This window comes from Cupressus sempervirens, chromosome 8 (assembly GCF_028749045.1).
Source record: "Cupressus sempervirens isolate cs-2001-9-10 chromosome 8, ASM2874904v1, whole genome shotgun sequence".
NCBI lineage: Eukaryota > Viridiplantae > Streptophyta > Pinopsida > Cupressales > Cupressaceae > Cupressus > Cupressus sempervirens.
The window spans coordinates 772,259,575-772,281,442 of record NC_143125.1 but is presented as its reverse complement, the minus strand read 5'-3'; the positions used below and the strand labels follow the sequence as shown (position 1 = coordinate 772,281,442).

The following is a 21,868-nucleotide window of genomic DNA, read 5'->3' as shown; positions in this document are numbered from 1 at the left end:
GGTAATATGGTTTCATTTCATGGAAATCTTCTCTTCGACTGCCTTTTGACCCTTAGGTGTGTTCGATGCAGGGGAAGAAAAAGGATGGGGCATCGCTTCTTGTTTGGGTTCATCTCTTGCTGAGGGAAGTAGGCTTGGAGAGGGACCAAGATCTTCCAAAATTTGTGACTCATCTGATTCCAAAAAATCCCCTAAAGCTGCATATCGATTTGTTGTTTTGATCTCAAACAGAGCTATCCTCTTATTAGGTTTTATTTGGTGATAGCTTGTATTGGAAATATTAGTGTTTTTTCTTTTTATTTTTTTGTTCTCAGCGTTGTACGCATTTGTACACATTGATGAAGCTTGCAAACTTTGACATTTATTTATGGCAGAGCTTGCAATTTTTCTAACTAATCAATTGGATAATATTATTATTCCTGTATTTTTTATTCTATGGGATAGGGTTATCATCTACCAAAAGGTGAGAAAAAAATTAAAGAATGATATTATGAATTATAAAATTGACAAAATTGAGATAGGGGGTTCGTTGATAAAAAAATCATGTTTTGTTTAATAAAAGGGTGGGGGTGGTTTTTGAAATAATTGGCTATAAAATGTGTGTTTTTTTTTTTCATTTTCCCCATTTCTCCCGACCTAGTTTTGAATTCACCAAACTTGACAGATTGCAATGAAACAATTTAGGTGAGCAGGTTTGTTTAAAATTTTGGTACAGGAATATAGACTAGTGTGGATTTTTTGGGGCGTTGGGTGCATGTTGATGTGAATTCTATGACCACTCCAATGTATAAAATAAAATATTCTCTCTTGAACAAAGAAACTTTAAATGCTGAGCAAGCAAAAGGAATGGAGTTAGAGATCCAATTTACTACAAGAAATGCAAGATAGTATTGATGACTTAGTGAAACCAAACCAATCCTTGTTTTGCCAAATGGGACAACTACGGAAAGTTGATGCAATTTTCTAAGGGTACACAAACGAGTTTCAAATCACTTATACACATCTATACCATTTGGCATGCAAATTAATGAGCTTGAAGTAATTGAAGTAAAATTTTGAAATAGGTTTAGACTGACTATGTACTGCAACTTACAATCAACAAATTACAAATGATATGAATGTAAGAGGCTTCACCATCAATCTACAACAGCATCTTCCACTGAAGTTCTCAACTTAAACAAATTCTAACTAAAAGAGTAGGAAACCATGTTAACACCTAAAATAACAGAAGTATTCACCAAGCTTCAATGAGTTTACTATTATTTGGGCAATAATTTCACATAGTCTTCCTTAAAAATGAAATGAGCAAGATTTTTTTATAGGGCTTTCAATTATAACCACTGACAGATTTGATTCAAGATCAACAACCAAGATAATTCAAAGTAAACCTAAATAGGGTTTTCTATAAACATCATCTTTCTCATCTTGAAATCTTTATTCCTTGTGACAAAGAAGTCTTTTGCACTTTGAACAATATCTCTTGATACACGCCATTCTCAAGTTTGATTAATTCTTCTGAAACTATCTTTCTCAGACTTCCTTCAAACTTTAAGTTATCTTCCTCTTGTAATTGTTGTCTTGGACCTTTGCATTTCTGTTTCCATCTTTTTACTGACACTCTTTAATCTTAAGTTCTTAACCTTGATCTTCTTCTTGTGTTGACAAGTCACTTAAAGTTACCCTTTTCCTTGAAACTTTTGTTGAATCTGTTGTGTTGTGATCACCTCCACGTCAATTTTGTTGTTGTAATCAGCTCCATGTTAATTTTGTTGTTTCTTAGATATTCAAAGCAAATCTAAGGATTATGTATCATTTTCACTTGTGAAGCAATTCAACTCCTTGAAATATTTGATCTTGAGAATCACCTTGCCTTTAGGCTCGAGACTTGTATTATCCTTTTCCACGATCATTCCCATGTATCCACCTTACAAAGAAAAAGAAAACAAAAGGAAATGTGCCTTGCAAGAAATAAATATTGAAACATGCATTTGAGGATTTGAAAGGAGTCAAAATGTTATTGTCAATCTGCAAATTTTAACTTTCAAGATGCTAATTTTCTTCACAAATTTTGCCATCATTTCACATTCTTGCAAAACTAGAATTTCTGATTTTATTTTGACCTCTGCCTTGGAAGTCTGATTTTCTGAGTTTTGCACACACTGTTAGCTTAAATTTGCAACTGACATTTCTAATATTTTGAAGTTTCTAAGGCAGACATCTACACTAATGGGTCTGATTTTTGCACTCCTGCCAAATTTCAGTCTCTTATGTCTGGTTTTGTGTCCAAATTCACTTCCTAAAATTCAGACCTGAGTGGCTAGTCTTGAAAATGCTTCCGAAGAGTTCACATTCAAAAACTTTGCTGTTGCTTTGCTCTGAAAATGATTGAATTGTGTCTTTGATGATGTCTTAATGACTTCTTTTGATCTTTATTTATACCGTTCAAGAGGCATGATTGAAGGGTTGTGTCTATTCCCTCAAGGAGGTCAACCTACGCATTGTTCATTTGGTTTTTCTGATGAATATTGAATTCATGTTGTCCATTACAAGGCTGACCTTCTTGAAGACCCATCAACTTTTTATTTTCAGTTTCTTTTTGAACATGCTAATTTCTCCTTGAGCAGATTCTAGAGAAGGAGCTGGAAATAGCTTTTCAAAGTGCATCAATTGCCTAGGTCAGATTTGCAGCTAGGTCCTAGAAATCAGCAATGCATTGGGTTGGATTTCGAGCTAGGAGTTGTAAATGAGAAAAACAAGTCCAATTTCTTCATAAAACTTAAACATGCATTTTCATTTCTCAGTTTCTCAAAAGTTGATTTTTGGAATTCTTTTATTTTCTTCAATTCTAAATTAGAATTTGTTGTCTCTCAATGCCCCTATCTTCTTCGATCATACTTCAACTAGGCTTTCTCAAAGTGACTTTATTTTCTCATGGGTGGGATTCCTACAAGGAGCTGGAAATGCTCCTCAAGGAGGACACAAACCCAGCTTGGAGCCGTAAATGAGCAAGAAACTTTACGCAGATTTTTTCCCACTCTTTAAAAGATTTCACTTCCCTGTTCAAAAACATCCTTATTTGCATGGAAATCTCCTTTTCACCTCTTTGAAACTCAGTTGATAACCAAATTTAATCTCCATTGCAAAGATTTTGTCATTTTAATCCAGGACCTCTTTAATCCTATGACTTTCCTCTATACTTTCTGGGTGGAATTTCATTAGGGAGCTAGAAATGAACAACAAAGGGGGTTGGAATTTCACAAGCAAGCTGGAAATGGATAGCAAAGTGGGGTCAGAGTTTCACAAGCAAGCTGGAAATGAGAAACTATAGGTCTCTGTTGTGTTATAAAACACACACCCCCCTTGCAAATGGGGATCCCCACTTTTTGGCTTGGCAGTTTTAGTTCTGGTATGGAAACAATTTTGAAATATTAATGTTGGTGAAGTCAGAAGTTTTAGCAAGTCTGAGAAGTAAGTTGATCAAGTCCTGATCCAACACTTAGTGAAATTGTTGGATTCCCCTCGAATGAAATTCCTCAAAATCATCAAGCTCCCAGTCAGTCCACAAACTTATTCTTATTTAATTCTACAGAATGGACTCAACATTGTGAGCAAATTTGAAGGTGCAATTCGATATCCAATAAAAGTTCCAAACCAAGGTGAAATCCGACTTGCATCTTCAATGCAGTCCTAATGCACTTGAATTTTCCTATCTGTCGATGATGAAATGCCTGATGACATGAAGATTTCCGATTTGCCTATGAGGAGTTATTAATATGTGGTGAAATTTGATTTGGTTCCAAATGAAAATCTCAACACCTATCAAATTTCTATACCATCATGAGCATGTTGTCCTGATGAATGCCCAATCCCTGATCCGAGTCTAAGGATTTTGGTTTTTGCAATTATTTTAGTTTTTTTGTGTTTTTTTCAAGAGTTTATCTTAGTTTGGGTTTTTTGACAATATAGGATTAACAATGCTTGAAATACAAATATCTATGCTAAATATTCACCAATCAATCTTTATTGCTAATCTCCAAATTGAAATGATTTAAATGATGATAACATGCTATTTTATATTAATAAAATGCAATGAATGAAACCAGGAAATTGATCACAGGTTTTCATGACCTTCGAATAGAGGGACACAGCTGTTCTGAAACTCTCATACCTTGCTGCCAAAGCTGGAAATGGCAATGTCGGAACACCGAACTGTCTAAAACTGCCTCTTCAGCACTAATGTGACCCCCAAAGATGCAGCGGCTGCCTTATAACACCAAACTCAGATCTCTAAGAAGGTGTGATCTGCTCTTAAGAAAATCAACCTACCCTTATTTTACAATGCTGAATGATTACTATTTAATTAATTTGCAATACTATCAACTGTTAATTCCATCTTGGTCTCTGAATGAAATCAGTGCCTGTGCACGCTTTCACTGGGTATTTCACCAAATCAAAGTGCTGAGAACCTGTAAAATTCTCAACTCCCAAGCCAATTCTAAAAACCCTTGGATGTTCTTTTGAGACTTCACCAAATACAAGCCAAAAGCACCAATCTACTATATGGTTTGATTTCTACCAAATTTATTTTACAATTCCTCATGAAGGTTTGAACCAAGTAGCTTCTTCCATAAGCCAGATTAGTAAATCTATTTCATTTTCATTTTAGATGCAATGCTGACTTATTAATTCGTTAACTAACACCTTGATCTTAGGCACAATGCTCTTTATTAATGACTTTGGCCCCTATTTACATTTATAACTTTATAATAGCTTTTTTATGCTTAATTATTAATAAAGTATACTGTATACTTTATTAATGAATGAATACTTTATTAATAATTAATCCCTTAATCTTGAGCTAATAGATTTACCCCAATCAATAAACTGAAAAGCTCTGCTAACATTGAGGCTAAGGGCATTGTGAAAAAATAGTAAGTCTCAAAATGAAAGCTTTGTTGGTGCCAACACAACTCCATAGTGCTACCAAACTGATCAGGAGCCCTGCTAAAGGTAAAAGCCTTGACTTTCTCAAAACAGATAGTTACTAGAAGTAGTAAGTATGTTCAATATGCCAAATAACTAAGAGGGAGGTGAATCCATTATTCCCACACACTTATAAAACTTTTCAACTGTGTGTTAATACTTAACAATCATCAACCAATATGTAAGATATTCCGGTCAAAACACAATAAATCACTATAAAAAAGATAAGCATGAAAGCACAAGAACAATGACACAATCAATACTAGGATTTATGTGGAAAATCCAATTAGGAAAAACCACAGAGAAGCGAAATTACATGAAATGAAAAACTCCTATTAAGGTGATTTTTAGATCAAGGCTAACTACTGAAATGCTCACTACAACAAAGGGAATCTGCCCACAGGCTTCACTGCTAGAGTGGTTACTCCTTGGAAATACAATAGAGCTAACGGCTGATAGGCTTATAGCTAGTATATGATAGATGAAGTCTAAACCGCCACATAATAGAGTTGTCGAGCCTTTGCAATTATCGTCTGCTTGTGACAACCTAAATTTTTATAGGGTTAATAACCTTAAGATGTTCTTTCTTTTACCAAATAGAAGGAAAAATAGCTACCCTTCACATGAAAAGGAAATAACGGAAATTAACTGATTAATTGTATTCTCATGAAAAGATCTTAATTACCGATTGAAAGATTTAAACTACCTTTTTGATGAACTAGAAAGAATGATCAGAATAGATTAACTAACTATATTACACATGATAATTAAAATAATATCTAACTGCAAAATCCTAAATACCATTTCATATGAACAAGAAAGTAATTGCATAAGATATATATAACTGAAATTGAAATAGAGGTGCAACTGAAAGAAAATAATAGAATACTAACAAGGTTTACATTACATCACATCACATCAAGAGTAGTAGGAATTGATCTGTTCTATGCATGTCTAGGCATTTGGAGGAGGGGAAAAGGATTAATAGAGGCTTAACTTCCCAACGACGGACCTAGTATAATCCCCACTCATTCTCTACTGAGAATGGCCCAACCTTGCACGGGATAAGGCACATGTACACCATCTTGTCCTGCCACATGAGCAACTTGATGTAAGAGTTGTCAACTACATAGCCGACTAGATTGTGGGTACCTCCCAATATAATATCCATTCAACTGAGTTATCCTAACCTCTAGTGATCATAGCAACATTACTTTGCCACTAAACCTACCCTAACTAGGGATTCTAAAGGAGACTGTGTCCAATCACCCACCGTCCGACTTGACAGACCTAACTAATATCTAGTTCCCACTATGAGCTGACCATATTTACTAATTTCAATTTTCATAAATTCTTCATAGTGCCGACATATCTTTCTAGTTTTGCAGGTTTATCAATCTATCCAATTCATATGGACTACACCACTCATCTCAACTATTCTTGGCTATCCTTGATGATCTTTGGCTTGATTTTCCAACTTGCATTATATAATATTCAGTTATGTAAAGTAATATCTTTCTGCCTCCATAAATTAGAATTGAAAGAAAGAAAGATTATGATTTCCGTGTGGTTAGATTTAGTTTCAGCCATGGATCATCCTCCATAAATCTCAGGGACATACTTTTAATGACATTGTATTTTTTGGAAGTATATATGGGATGCTCAACTGATTCTTCTTGGTGTGTAAATAAGTTTTAGATTACATGATATAATTGAGACAATAGTAGCCTATGAGTGCTCTTGTTATGGGTGGTAAGATAATTCCATTACAGCTCATACAGACTTTTCATATTGCAAACAATGGTTCGATTGAACCATCCTTGCACATGCTATGAATGATAACCTAATGTGCATTAATAAAACAAACAATCTCAAAGGAAATACGACCTGAATAAGGAGCTTTTGATTTGTATTTTACTTGCACTTCCTATAATGAATTGTAATCGCTTGTGTCACAGTTTTCTAAGTTGCTAACTGAATTTGGTAGGAAACTTGAATGAAATCATACAATTGCAGACATGGCTATTATAATCATTGAGCCGCAAAACCAAAGATCAACTCCGATTGATGAATATAAAGGAGAATGATCCGCCCTCCTTTTCCTTCGGCCATGGGAAAGGAATAAGCAAAATGAAGTTACGATTTGCATGGGACACATGCATCTATATGTTATAATCTTGGCCAATGGACATGCAATATTGGAAGAAAATGAAAGGTCCTAATAATAGAAGATTTATAGGACACCGATTGACTTTTTTTGAATTAAAATTAAATTTGATATGGGAATTGAATTTTCACCCAAACTATTATATAAGTAATAATTATGCTATTTACGTATACTTATTATACATATTATTTTGTCTACATACAAATATATGTATATATTTTTAATATGTACAAATATATATAAATAGTAGGGTTATTATTTATATAATATAATAGATCCCATATCAGATAATGCAGAGCATCCATATTCCAATTCGAAGGTAACAATTTTTATTTCATTTATTATATATATATATATATCTTTTTATATTAGATGACCTAGTCAGCTCAGAGTGGAAATTTTGTATTATTTAGTTTGCCGTAGCATGCTTTTCCATGGTCAAAGTGGTTTCGATGAATACTTGGCAAACTTGATGGTAGGTTGGTGTTCGTGCCCTAATCCCTCTCTATCAATGCTTCCCCCCCTTCCTTGCGCATTTGCAAGGAAAATAACGTAGTAAAAGAAGGTTTCCAATAAATTCTAATGCAAATAATTTAATCATAACAAACAACCAACTTAACCAACCATTTCCAATTCAGATGAAATCATAACGAATAAACAATTTAACCAACCATTTGTGATTCACATGAAATCTCAACAGCTATAAGTTATATTTAGAACGTTTTAAATTAAAATAAAATATAGGATGTAACATACCCTCCCCCTTGTGTTTCATTGTCCTCGATGAACATTGACAATTAAGTATATAAAAATGACAATAATAACAATTACATAAGAGCTGTCTTAATGTCTCAGAGTTCTCAATTTAGGACACAATGTAATAGTATCATAACAAAGTTCATATTTTCAGAAAAGATGGGGAAATTTTTGGAACATTTCATCAATATCTTCCCTAGTAGCATTTACCTTAGCATATTGGTCCCGTTGGACCTTGTACAGGGTTATATCCCGATTTTGTAAGCATAGTTTACGCACCTCAAGTACTTAGAGTGGTTCTATTACCACCATCCCTGGGTCTTGTACCTACAAGAAATTCTAGTCAGTGATATGCTCATAATTGACTGTATATTTCTTAAGACAAGATACCTGAAACACATTCTGCATTTGGGCAAGGGTTGGAGATAGAGCAATTTTGTAGGCTATAGGGTTTACAACTTCCAACACTTCAAAGGGTCCCACATATCTTTGGGCTAACTTGGCATTTCTACCAATTTTGATAACATTTTTCTGTGGTTTAACTTTTAAGAAGACCTATTCCCCTACCTCAAAATCTCTAGGAGTTTTTGTAGTGTCTGCATAGCTCTTTTGGCAATCATTTATCTCCTTCAATCTTTGAGGGATTTGAACTACCTGCTCGTTTATTTCTAGGAGCATTTCAAGACCAACAATTACTCAATCCTCAATCCTGTTGCAACTTACAGGAGTTCTATATTTTTGTCCATATAGGGCCTCAAATGATGCCATCTTAATAGCAGAATGATAAAGAGTTATTGTAAGAAAACTCTACTAAGGGAAGATACATTTCCTTGCGATATTGCTGATCTGTTCAATATACCCTTAAAAGATCTCCCAACACTTGGTTTGCCCTTTCTGTCCGCCCTTCAGTTTTTAGATGATAGGCTGAACTGATATTCAATTTTGTTCCCAAGGCAGAAAACAAAGTTTGCCAAATTCTAGATTTCATTCTAACATCTCTATCTGAGGTAATCTTCTCTAGAATCCCATGAAGTCTGAAAATTTCTCTAACAAATTTTGAGCAATTATTGGTGCTCCATTTTTTAAATTTCCTAGAATAAAACGAACTACTTTTGTAAGTCGGTCCACAACCACAAGAATGGTGTTATGCCTGTTTGTAGTCATGGGTAACCCTTGTATGAAATCCATGCTAATTATTTGCCATTTCTATTCTATAATTTCCTTTGGATGTAGCCCCTGCTAGATCCCTGTGTTAAACTTTGACCGTCTGACATTCACGACAACTCGCAACAAATTTGACTACTTCCTGCTTCATACCCTTCCAAAAGTATAGTGGTTTTATATCAACTAATGCTTCTATTATCCTAAGATGTTCCAAATAAGAGTGGCATGAGTTTCTCTCAAAATCATTTTGTGGATTTCATAATCCTTAGGTACATATATTCTACCCTTGTAGTTGATAGCCTTCGTATCTGACATCACACGGATCATTTTGGAGGGCTAGACATACTTGTTTATAGAAATTATTCCTTGATAATTTCTGAAGCACCTATTCCTTAAGTCTAGGGTTTATTGTTATTATGGACGAAATGTGTCTTCGCCTATTTAAGACGTCAGCTACTTGGTTTTCCTTTCCCTTGATATTGCTGATTTCAAAATCATAGTCTAATAGTATTTCCAACCATCTCCTTTGGTGAGCATTAAGATTGGGTTGAGTTAATATACTTAGATCCGTGATGATCTGATCTTAGCTCAAATGGTTTTCCTATCAAATAATGTCTCCACATCTATAGAGCATGAATAATGGCTGCTAATTCTATATCATACGGTGCATACTTTTGCTCATAGCTCTTTAATTTTTTTGGATTCATAGGCAATAACTTGGCCTTCTTGCATCAATACAGCCCCCAATCCTTCCCTTGATGCATCGTTGATAACCACAAAGTGGCCCTTGGGATTTGGCACTCTGAGTACTAGTGTGGTAGTTTTCTTTTCTTTTAAATACTCAAATGCTGATTGACTTTTTTTGACCAAACAAACCTTTTTCTTTTTTGCTGCAAGGTAGTTATTGGGTGGGTTATTTGAGAGAAGTCTTTAACAAATTTCTTGTAGAACCCAACTAATCCCATAAAACTTCTAACTTTTGACACATTTTTAGGTGTAGCCCATTCTTTGATTGCTTTAATCTTAGTAGGGTCTATTGCAATACCTTTTGAGCAAATTTCCTTTTGATTTAGACAATTTACCAAAAAACTTGTGCTCACACAACCTCTGAAGAATTATTTCCAGATACTCTTGGTGCTCTTCCTCATTTCGAGAATAAACAAGGATATAATCAATGAAACCAATACAATTTATCTAAACAATCTTGGAACACACCATTCACAAGATTCATAAATGTTGTAGGGGCATTGGTTAATCTGAAGGGTAACACTGTGAATTCATAATGCACATAATGGGTTCTAAAAGCTTTTTATTAATATTTACATCTTTCATTGTGAGTTGGTGATAACCTGATCTAAGGTTTTAGAAAATACCAACACTCCTCTCATTTGATCAAATAGATCATCAATTCGGGGAAGTTGATATCTATTCTTGATAATGACCTTGTTAAGCATTCTATAATCTATAAAACAACCTCATGGTTCCATCCTTTTTTCTAACAAACAATATTGGTGCTCCCCAAGGAGAGACACTAGGGCAGATGAGTTTCTTATCCAATAATTCCTGCAATTGAACTTGTAATTCCATCATTTCTATGGTAGTCATTCTATAAGGTGCTTTAGATATGGGCTCTTCTCTAGGCACCAAATCTATGGTAGAATCAAATACCCTAGGAGGTAATCTAGGTAACTTCTCCGAGAACATGTCTTGATAATTCTTAAGGTAAGGATAACTTTCTGTAAAAGATTCCTTCCCTCTTTGATTTCCCCATCCTCAAAATGTTATCATCTTGATAAACTTTTTCTTGAATCTTATTTATATTTTTTAGTTCTATTACATAAACCTCACACCCTTTTCTTCTACATCTCTTAAGTTGCATGGTTGATATTTGACGAGTTTTAGCTTCATATGGTATTCCTTCAACGACTAAAGGGTTTCCATTGTCATCTAAGCATTTCACTATTTTTGCAAGATAATCCACTTTTTCCCTATGTTCGCTAAGCCAATTGATTCCCATAATAATATCCTAACATCCCAGAGGTGTCACATACAAGTTAACCTCAGTTGAAAAGGTTGGAAAGTCTACTTGTGCCTCAAACAAACATTGTTCTACCCAGGCTTTTGATTGGTTTGCATACTCAATAGTCCAAAGGTTTTCCATATATCAAGCTCTTTTTGGAAACCTACTTAACAACTTTGGAGATATAATACACTTAGTGGCTCCAGTATCAATTAATATAGAAGCTCCCATATATCTTACCCGAAGTTTCTATAGGAGCCATTTGATGCTTTGTTTGACGACTATCGATTGTCGCATGGATCCTTTGCTAAAAAACCAGTTTCCTAAGGTGGTAATGGAGGATGTGCTCATTGATTAGATGTGCCCCTACTAGGACATTGATTGGCATAATAATCTCTGCCACAGATGAAGCAACCTCTTGTTGGTCCTTTCTTTTCATTTCCTATGCTGTCATTATTAGCTATTGAAATTGCCTTTAAAATCCTTACAATTGTTCCCCTTGGACTTGGGTTTGTTGATCTTGAAATTCTTATAATTTATTTTGTAAGTTCCTTGGTTAGAACTAGAGAATGTGCTTTTCTTTTGTTGTCTCAGATGGAATTATCCTTCTTCAATCTTTGCTCTTGCTTGATAGCCTTTTCATGAGCCTCCTTCGTGTTTCAGAGTGCTAGTACATCTATGGCTCCCCCAATTCTCTTATTCAACCCCATTATGAACTTCTTGAATTTGAAGTTTTCATCTCGCTGACAAGCAGGGACATACTTAGTCGAGTGAACTTTTTCCAATGCCCTTGTTTAAGGTTTTGAAGTTCCAACACTTTCTGGTTGTAGAAGGATTGGGGTAAACACCCGATTCTAAAGATTGTGACGGATTTGTCCCAAGAAATATCGGTGGTCTTAAGACAATTTCATTTTATTGTTTTCCCACCAAGTAGCAACTTCTCTAGTAAGCTGATAAATTCCCCAAACAACTTTTGAGTTCTTGAATAAACTCCTAATCTCAAAATATTTCTCCACCTCAGTTAACCATGCCCCAACGACATCCCCCGACTTAGATCTTGAAAACTTTAGAGGTTTAATTTGTTTATGTCAACAAATAATTCACTGGCTATTTGATTCTTCTTTTGAATATCCAACTGAGTTGGAATTTGCCTATTCTCTTGCTCAATATGAGCGGATGGTTTTGTGTAATGTCCCCTTTCTAGCATTCATAGCATGATGTTGTCGTTAGCCTATTTCCCCACAGTCCCGTAGGCTAACTAGGACATTAAAGGGGCTTAGAGGCCATTTGGCCTAGACAGTTTCAGTTACAGGTCTTTCTGAGGGGTTCTGAGGCAACTTTGGGCATACTTACTATTTATAGTAAGTCATCTTGGACATGGCCGGACATTCAGTCACAGTGGTATGTCGATGGTAATTGTTTAAAATCGACAGGAAGACTTATTTATCATTGATAAAGCCATTTTATAAAGTTAAATTTAAATATTTAACTTTATTAATGCACAGACTATAGTTTGTGGGAAATATTTAAATTAAAAGAGTTCCCTTTATTTTTATAACACATTGGAGACATAAGGTACATAAAGGGAGTTATGTTTTATCCCACATTGAGAAAACGAAAGATTGAGCTCTTGTGAGAACACTATAAAAGAAATGGAAGAGTTTTTTTTTGTATGCTTCGATGAAGATTAATGTTATGTTGCTGGATATCTGATTATCGGGCTTGGAGGACGGAATCTCTCTTTGCTAGCATTCTCTTCGCTGTTGGAAGACACAGTCAGGAGGATCAAGGGTGTTTTCACTTCAGGAAACACACTGGGTTTCATTTGGGGCGTTTGCATAAAGAAATTTACAAGGGTTTGAGGTGCAGATCTGAAGTTAGTTATTGCTATAGTGCCGCATGAACAGTATTTTGCTACAGTCGGCATGAACAATATTTGCTATAGTACGGCGTGAACAGTGTTGGTATCAAGTTTACTTATTTTTCCGGCTGATTAGAAGTTTGGAGGGCTGGCCGACTACATCTGCAAAATACTATGGCAACTAATTCCAGGTTTCTTCTGTCAAATTTTGATATTTTGCATAATAATTGTTGAATACAAGTCTGAATAGTTGTTGTAGCCTTTAAGGCAGCTGTAAGTGCACATCTACATTTAAAAATCACCCTTTATTAGCAGATTGAAAGAGTTTCCAAATTTTTCATATACTATTGAATATGTGCCAAGTGTTTGTGAAAATGTTATGATGTGTATTATGCATTTTAATGTCACTTCATAGTTGTTCGTAAATCTACTCATTGGAAAGCAATTTATTGAGGAAATCAGCTTTATGAGTTTGCATACAAAGTGTTTGACAATATTCCTTAAGTTAAATTTCTGCAAGTCAAAGTTCAAATCAGGGGAGGATATTACAGTGGTATCAGAGCTATAAGTCCTGCCATCCTGTGGAGGTCTTATAGGAAATTTGGATCTGGCGGATAGAGGGGAAAGTGTTTGATGAAATGTCAAAACACTAAAATCAGAGCATTTATGTTTGAGCATGCGACAGGGGCCTTATAATTTCTGCAATACCAGAGCAAGACAAAGTAGGAGTTCAGACCTGCAAAACAAACAGTCTAGTTCATCCGTACAGGGGGGTATAGAATCCAGTCATACAGACACAGCGGAGGTATTCTTTGATCAAGACAGCAATATGGGTAACCGAGATGACAGGAATTCAAGATTAGGTGGAGGCGGAAATGCCGGTCCAGAGCCTGGAGAGGAAAGATTCTTACAGTTATTAGAGACCTTGGTACAGGGTCAGCGAGAAGCAGAACAAAGGGCACAGGAACAGAATAAGAGATTGGATCTTATGATGCAGATGATGGCTCGTCAAATGGGGTTGAATGCTAACATGGGTGGAGGAAATAATCAGAATGGTAACAATTAGAATGGAAATGATCAGGATGGGACACATAATGGAGATGAACAAGTTGGGAACAATTTCGGTCATGCACCCCAGCGAGCTAGGACAGTGAGTTCAAGGCCCATGATTCCTACATTTCCTCCTAGAGCTCCAGAGCAGCTCGTACCAAAGCCCCAGATTACTGATATACAGGACCAGTTGAGGAGAGATTGGGAAGCCGGAGGGCCAGATTTTACTGCTGCAATTACCTTTAGGGAGTATATGGATGTGCGGATGAAACATATGCCACGTGGACATGACAGGAACTAGAGCTATGAGCTACGGAAGAAAGTAGGGAGACTTGAGTTACCATATTATGATGGCTCAGGAAAGTCTACAGCAAGAGCTTGGGTTCAAAAGCTTGACACATACTTTCAATTGAACCCTATGCCCGAGGAAGAAGCTATTAAGTATGTAGCAATTCATCTGGATGGGTTAGCACACGAGTGGTGGCATCATGGTATGGTCACTATGGGACATGCACACATTACCTCATATGTGGAGTTTACAGAGAGGCTGATTGAACGTTCTGATAGGAAGGATCCAGAACTCCATTTCAAGGAGTTAGCTCAGCTTAAACAGTGGGGATCATTGGAAACATACATTTCAGAGTTTCAGAAACTTGCAGTGTTACTAACAGATGTATCTGAACGGAGGATACTAGTTCTATTTATGGATGGGTTAGCTGATCCGTTGAGAGGGGGGATTAAAGCTCTCAACCCTCCCACTTTGCAGGAAGCCATTAAGAAAGCTCGTGACATGGATTCTTCTTCATCTTCAAAAAATAAATTCCAGGCAAAGAGTTTCCCTTCAAGGAAAGATAAGGACAGGAAACCTTTTCATAAAGAGGTTCAGCCAACTAAGGAGGAAAGTAAGAGGTTGGACAATGAGACACTTAATGATCTCAGGAAGAAGAAGCTTTGTTTTCATTGCAGGGAGCCTTGGGATTTGTCACATAAGTGTCCATTGAAAGCAAAAGCTAAGTAGATGGAGTACTTTTCAGCCGAAGAGTCAGTAGATGGAGATTCAGAGCAATCATCCGAATCAGATGGAGATGATGATAGTTCTTCACAGGAGGAAGCACGCGGTGATAGCACGATAGCTCAGTTGTCAAGTATACAGGAGGCCGTCACTTTCAAAGTTAGGGGAACCTTGGATGGACAGAGAGTTGTGGCACTCATTGATACAGGGGCGACACATAACTTCATTGATGAGAAGTTTGTGACACGCAGAGTGCTACATACAGAGGAGCATAGGGGATTTAAGGCGATGGTTGCCGATGGCTTCAAAATTGAATGTACCAAGAAAATCTCCAACTTGCAGCTTCGTTTGGGAGATTATGACATGATAGGAGATTTCTTTGTGGTCAACATTGGTGATCAGGATATGGTGCTTGGGATGAACTGGATGAAGTCTCTGGTAGAGTTTACATTTAACCTTGAGAAAATGGAAATGAGGTTTGAGGCAAATGGTAAGAAGATAGTGCTCAGGGGTTTGTCAGATGGGAGACTTCGAGTGGTGTCACTCAAGCGGATGCAGAGTTTCTTTAGACATGATTAGGTGCAGTGGGCAGCAGAGTTTAGAGTAATGCCTGAGATGACAGAGCAGCATAAACAAGAGTATCCACCTGATGTACAAAAAATAATAACCAAACATACTAAGGTGTTTGGTGAGATACCTCCAGGGAGACCCCCGGATAGGGGAATCAAGCATGTTATTGAATTAGAGGAAGGGGCTAAGCCAGTTATCATCACACCTTACCGCCATCCGAAGAGATATAAGGATGAAATATAAAAGGCAATTAAGGAGTTGATTGACATGGGGCACATACGGCCAAGCAAAAGTCCTTTCGCTTCTTCAGTAGTATTGGTGAAGAAGAAGGATGGTACAATGAGGATGTGCATTGATTATAGGGAGCTAAACAAGAAGACAATCAAGAACCGATACCCTATCCCGCGCATCGATGAGCTTATTGATGAATTGCATGGTGCATGCTACTTCTCCAAGATTGATTTGAGATCCGGCTACCATCAGATACGGGTTAGAGAGGTGGATGTGGAGAAGACAGCTTTTAGATGCCACTATGGACATTTTGAGTTCTTAGTCATGCCCTTTGGGTTGACAAATGCCCCTGCCAGTTTCTAGTCCTGTATGAATAGAGTGTTCAGAGATCAGTTGAGGAAGTTTGTGTTGATATTTTTTGATGATATACTGATATACAACCGTACTTGGGAGGAACATTTGAAGCATATTGATACACTGCTCAGTATTCTAGAGAGGGAGTCATTATATGCCAAGATGAGTAAATGTGAGTTTGGGATGACAGAGTTGCTCTATCTAGGGCATATTATTAGTGCAGGAAGTGTTCGGGTTGACCCAGACAAGATCAGGGCCATTTTGGATTGGCCACCACCGAGGAACACTTCACAACTCAAGGGATTTCTCGGGCTTTGTGGGTTCTACTGCAGATTTGTGAAGGATTTTCACAGATAGTAGCACCACTTACATATTTGACACGGAAAGATAGTTTCAAGTGGTCAGAGAGGGCTCAGGATTGTATTGACAGGTTTAAGGAGTTGATGAGTACATGTCCTGTTTTAGCCATTCCAGATTTCACCAGGCCTTTTGAGCTGCAGTGTGATGCCTTGGGAGAGGGCATAGGAGCTGTTCTCATGCAAGACAAACATCCCATCGCATATGAGAGTAGAAAATTACGAGGTGTGGAGAGAACCTACAGCATCTACGACAAAGAGATGCTAGCAATCATGCACGCGCTAGCTAAGTTCAGGCAGTACTTAGTGGGAAGCCGATTCACAGAAAAAACAGATCATAATAGCTTGAAACATTTCCTTGGACAGAAGGACCTTAATGACAGGCAACAGAAGTGGGTGAGTAAATTACAGGCCTATGATTTCGACATAGCCTATGTCAAAGGGAAGAAAAATATTGTTGCAGATGCTTTATCTAGAAGGCCTCATTTGCTTGCTGTTGGGATAGTCATGGATGATTGGAGAGAGATGATCTTGGTAGAATATGCTAAGGATAGTTGGGCATCTAGCATTATTGAGGGAGCTATCCAAGATAGTCGATACATTGTCGTAAATGATCTGATCATCTACAAGGAAATGATTTATTTAGTACCCGGGTCTGCTATGAAGCAGAAGATTTTGAGGGCATTTCATGATTCACCAATGGCAGGACATCCCGGATTCTTTAAGACATATCGGCAGGTGAGAGAGCGCTTCACTTGGAAAGGACTCAAATCAGAGGTGCTTCAGTTTGTTAGGGAATGCCCTGTGTGTCAGCAGAACAAACAGGAACATTCTTTTCCGGGTGGTTTACTACAGCCCCTACCCATACCAGAGAAGAAGTGGGATAGCATTTCCATGGATTTTATCACAGGCCTCCCCAAGGCACAGGGTCGGGATTGTATCTTTGTTGTGGTAGACAGATTGACGAAGTTTGCACATTTCTTTGCAATTTCGTCTACATATTCAGCAGCACAAACAACAGAACTATTTTTTCGAGAGGTATTCAGACTACATGGGATACCACGGAGCATAGTCAGTGACAGAGACAGCAGATTTATGAGCCACTTTTGGCAGGAGTTGTTCAGGTTATGTGGAACAGAGCTCACTCCGAGTACCAGCTACCACCCCCAAATTGATGGGCAGATAGAGATAGTGAACAAATGGGTTGAGGGGTACCTTCGAAACTACATTGCAGGAGAGCAGAAGGCTTGGGTGAAGTGGCTACATCTAGGGGAGTACTGCTATAATACCTCTTTCCATATGTCTATTCAAATGTCCCCTTTTATGGCACTGTACGGGTATGATGCTCCTAATTTTTTGGATTTGTTATTTGGGGACAGCAGGGTGCCTAAGGCCAAGGATACTTTGCAGGAGTGGCAGGACATTATGCGATCCTTGAAGGAAAATTTGCAAAAGGCACAAAATCAGCAGAAGCAATATGCTGATCAGCACAGGGTTGAGAGGTCTTTTGAGGTGGGAGATATGGTGTACCTCATGTTACAGCCGTATAGACAGTCCTCTCTCAAGAAGAGTGAAGCAGAGAAATTGAAACCACGCTACTATGGACCGTTCAAAGTAATCAGGAGAGTGGGCGAAGTAGCTTATGAGTTGGAGTTGCCTGCAGACAGTAAAGTGCATAATATGTTCCATGTGTCACGCCTTAAGAAGGCATTGGGTCACAATGTGGTGCCTTCAGTAGTATTGCCACCTCTTGATGATGAGGGAAAGCTTATCTTGGTTCCCGAGGCCATACTTGACTCCAAGGAGAGGGTGCTTCGCAGGAGGACTATCAGGGAGTATCTAGTGAAGTGGAGGAACCTACCTGTCGAGGATGCTACTTGGGAAAATGAGCAGATATTGCAGCATCCAGAGCTGAAATTGCTTGAGGACAAGCAATTTTGGGAAGGGCGAATTGTAATGTCCCCTTTCTAGCATTCATAGCATGATGTTGTCGTTAGCCTATTTCCCCACAGTCCTGTAGGCTAACTAGGACATTAAAGGGGCTTAGAGGCCATTTGGCCTAGACAGTTTCAGTTGCAGGTCTTTCTGAGGGGTTCTGAGGCAACTTTGGGCATACTTACTATTTATAGTAAGTCATCTTGGACATGGCCGGACATTCAGTCACAGTGGTATGTTGATGGTAATTGTTTAAAATCGACAGAAAGACTTATTTATCATTGATAAGATTTGTTATGCATTGATAAAGCCATTTTATAAAGTTAAATTTAAATATTTAACTTTATTAGTGCATCGACTATAGTTTGTGGGAAATATTTAAATTAAAAGAGTTCCCTTTATTTTTATAACACATTGGAGACATAAGGTACATAAAGGGAGTTATGTTTTATCCCACATTGAGAAAACGAAGGATTGAGCTCTTGTGAGAACACTATAAAAGAAATAGAAGAGTTTTTTTTTTGTATGCTTGGATGAAGATTAATGTTATGTTGCTGGATATCTGATTATCGGGCTTGGAGGAAGGAATCCCTCTTTGCTAGCATTCTCTTCGCTGTTGGAAGACACAGTCAGGAGGATCAAGGGTGTTTTCACTTCAGGAAACACACTGGGTTTCATTTGGGGCGTTTGCATAAAGAAATTTACAAGGGTTTGAGGTGCAGATCTGAAGTTAGTTATTGCTATAGTGCCGCATGAACAGTATTTTGCTACAGTCGGCATGAACAATATTTGCTACAGTACGGCGTGAACAGTGTTGGTATCAAGTTTACTTGTTTTTCCGGCTGATTAGAAGTTTGGAGGGCTGGTCGACTACATCTGCAAAATACTACGGCAACTAATTCCAGGTTTCTTCTGTCAAATTTTGATATTTTGCATAATAATTGTTGAATACAAGTCTGAATAGTTGTTGCAGCCTTTAAGGCAGCTGTAAGTGCACATCTACATTTAAAAATCACCCTTTATTAGCAGATTGAAAGAGTTTCCAGATTTTTCATATACTATTGAATGTGTGCCAAGTGTTTGTGAAAATGTTATGATGTGTATTATGCATTTTAATGTCACTTCATAGTTGTTCGTAAATCTACTCATTGGAAAGCAATTTATTGAGGAAATCAGCTTTATGAGTTTGCATACAAAGTGTTTGACAATATTCCTTAAGTTAAATTTCTGCAAGTCAAAGTTCAAATCAGGGGAGGATATTACATTTTGGTTCTGCTCTGGGAAGGGGTGAGGATTGGGCATCTTCATGTCTTTGCTCAAGTTGATTTACTAAATAATTCATTCTTTGTTTCATTTGCTCCATTTGAATTTGGGTATCTATTGATGTCAGTTTTGTACCACTACATAACATATAGCAATTGAATACTTGATATGGAATATCAAACACTCAATCCCTCTCTTGGAATCATCTTCCACCACTAAATGCTTGCACCTCAACAAGGAAGCCAATGCAACACCTGCCACCTCAACTTGCCATTTCTCTTTATTATTTGTTTTACTCCCATCAAATGAGAACCTCTTTTCTCTAGGTTGCCAATTGCATCCCCTGACAAAATTCCAGCCCAAATTAATATAGAGTTACTCCTAGAAACATCATTAAAGTTAAGCCTATAAAACCCAGTTGGAGGTTTCTTTCAAAAGCTTTCTTTTGTATACTATTTATTGACATAATTGGGAGTCTTTGGTGCATTAATACTTGCTCTCAAGGTATCAGTAGACTATATACTACAGATAATTATAAGGAAGGAAAATAAAGGGGCTTTTACTGTCCACAATACTGACCACTTGTTTTTGAGTCTACATATGGTTATAATAATGTGGGACTATTCTGTGGTTGTGGGAGGTGAGAGGCACCTAAGTATGCTACAAATGAGGTGTACATACCTTACCTCCAGTGGGATTTGAACTTGTGACTCTCCTTTCAAGAATACTAGATCTCCACAAAGGCCAATGCAGGCTGTATGAAATCTATTTCTTTGGGCATTGAAACTGGAGGCTTCTATTTCATTTTATTAATGGAATTGTTTCTTGCATGGTGTATTGAATATTGGCTTTCCACCCTCCAGCTTCTTTCCCAATCAATAAAAGCTTATAGTTTATGACTTTGCAATGCTGTAGTTATCATCATGAAAGGAAGCATTTCAGCCCCCCAAATCATTCTCCTAATTCACAAAGCTTTTATTGCATAAATTTTAATATTCCACTCATTACGATTTCAAGCGTATAATTGATTGTTGGAAATCAATTACATTGGGAGGCTTGGTCTCTTCTCAATTTCCAAAGCTTTTGGTGCAAGTGTTTTCATGCTCGAGTCCTCACCATGATGTGCACGAGGAATCTGTTGCTTGGGCCTTCTGCCCACTAGCCTCGTTTGCAATTGGTGTGTAATGCCTAATAAACCTTTTCAAACACATGTGATGCTCTGTAAAGCTTTATTTGTTTCACAGTTATCATCAATATGAGATTGTTGCAGCCTTACATTTTGTTATCATAATTGGAACTTCCATAGTGTCCAAATATTGTATTTAACAATATCACATGTAATACACCACCAAATGATCTTTTTAAAACCTTTTGTTTATAACTTTTTTCAAATAATTACGGAAGAGTCAAGTGATTATATTAAAAAAATTGTCAATACATAATGGACGGTTTCTATCCTTAACATTGTCGTTGTCTCTGAAATTCATCGTGTTCCGCATATTCTTAAACCAGTGGACAGAAAGCCCAGGAAGAAAACAAGTTTTCAGGCTAGATCTCTACTGGAAAAAAGGTGAGTTCAGACCTTATGAAATATAACAATTTATTTTTTATTTATACAACTTATCTGTTAGAAAAAAACTACCGGAGACTATTTTCAATCAATTCCTATCCCTAATAAGAACGATAAAAGCCATACGGTTTGTTCTAGGAGTCATTATCTAGTTGTTTTATTGCTGGAGTATTAGTATATTAATACACGAGAAGCAGTACACCCGTTTTCTTTTGTTGCAAACATTTTTTAGTAATGTAAATCATAAGAACTGTTGTTCAACATTTGCTTCCTAATGTTGTCCTAATCTTCCTTGACTAATTTTAGGCAGGCAGAGCTCATCCATTTGAATGTGGACTAATCAATTTGAATCTTTTACATATGGTTGTTTTGCCTCTTAAATATTTTCATCTGAGATACTTTGTTCTCTATTTCCCATACTTAGCCACGGTTACTGATTTTTATTTTATTTTCTAATATCCGGGAGAATTGGAAGGCCCCTTGGGTTCTTACACCTCTTTAACTCCTAGGGTGTAATGATGGCTGGTGCACATTGCTTTCGTAAGTAGTCAAGATTTGAACTTGGGTAGCTGTGAA

The 21,868-nt window shown here is 37.1% G+C and overlaps 1 protein-coding gene across 2 annotated transcripts in view; it reads left to right on the top strand.

Annotated features, from left to right (window-relative positions):
• Window positions 1–21,868, top strand: part of LOC149544693 (lysine-specific demethylase JMJ705-like) — a 179,752-nt gene that overhangs the window by 25,891 nt on the left and 131,993 nt on the right. For both annotated transcript variants that reach the window (XM_089795270.1, XM_089795267.1), the window contains exon 2: window positions 4,104–4,295. The gene's annotated coding sequence lies outside the window, so the exon portion shown is untranslated. The remainder of the gene's footprint in view (window positions 1–4,103; window positions 4,296–21,868) is intronic.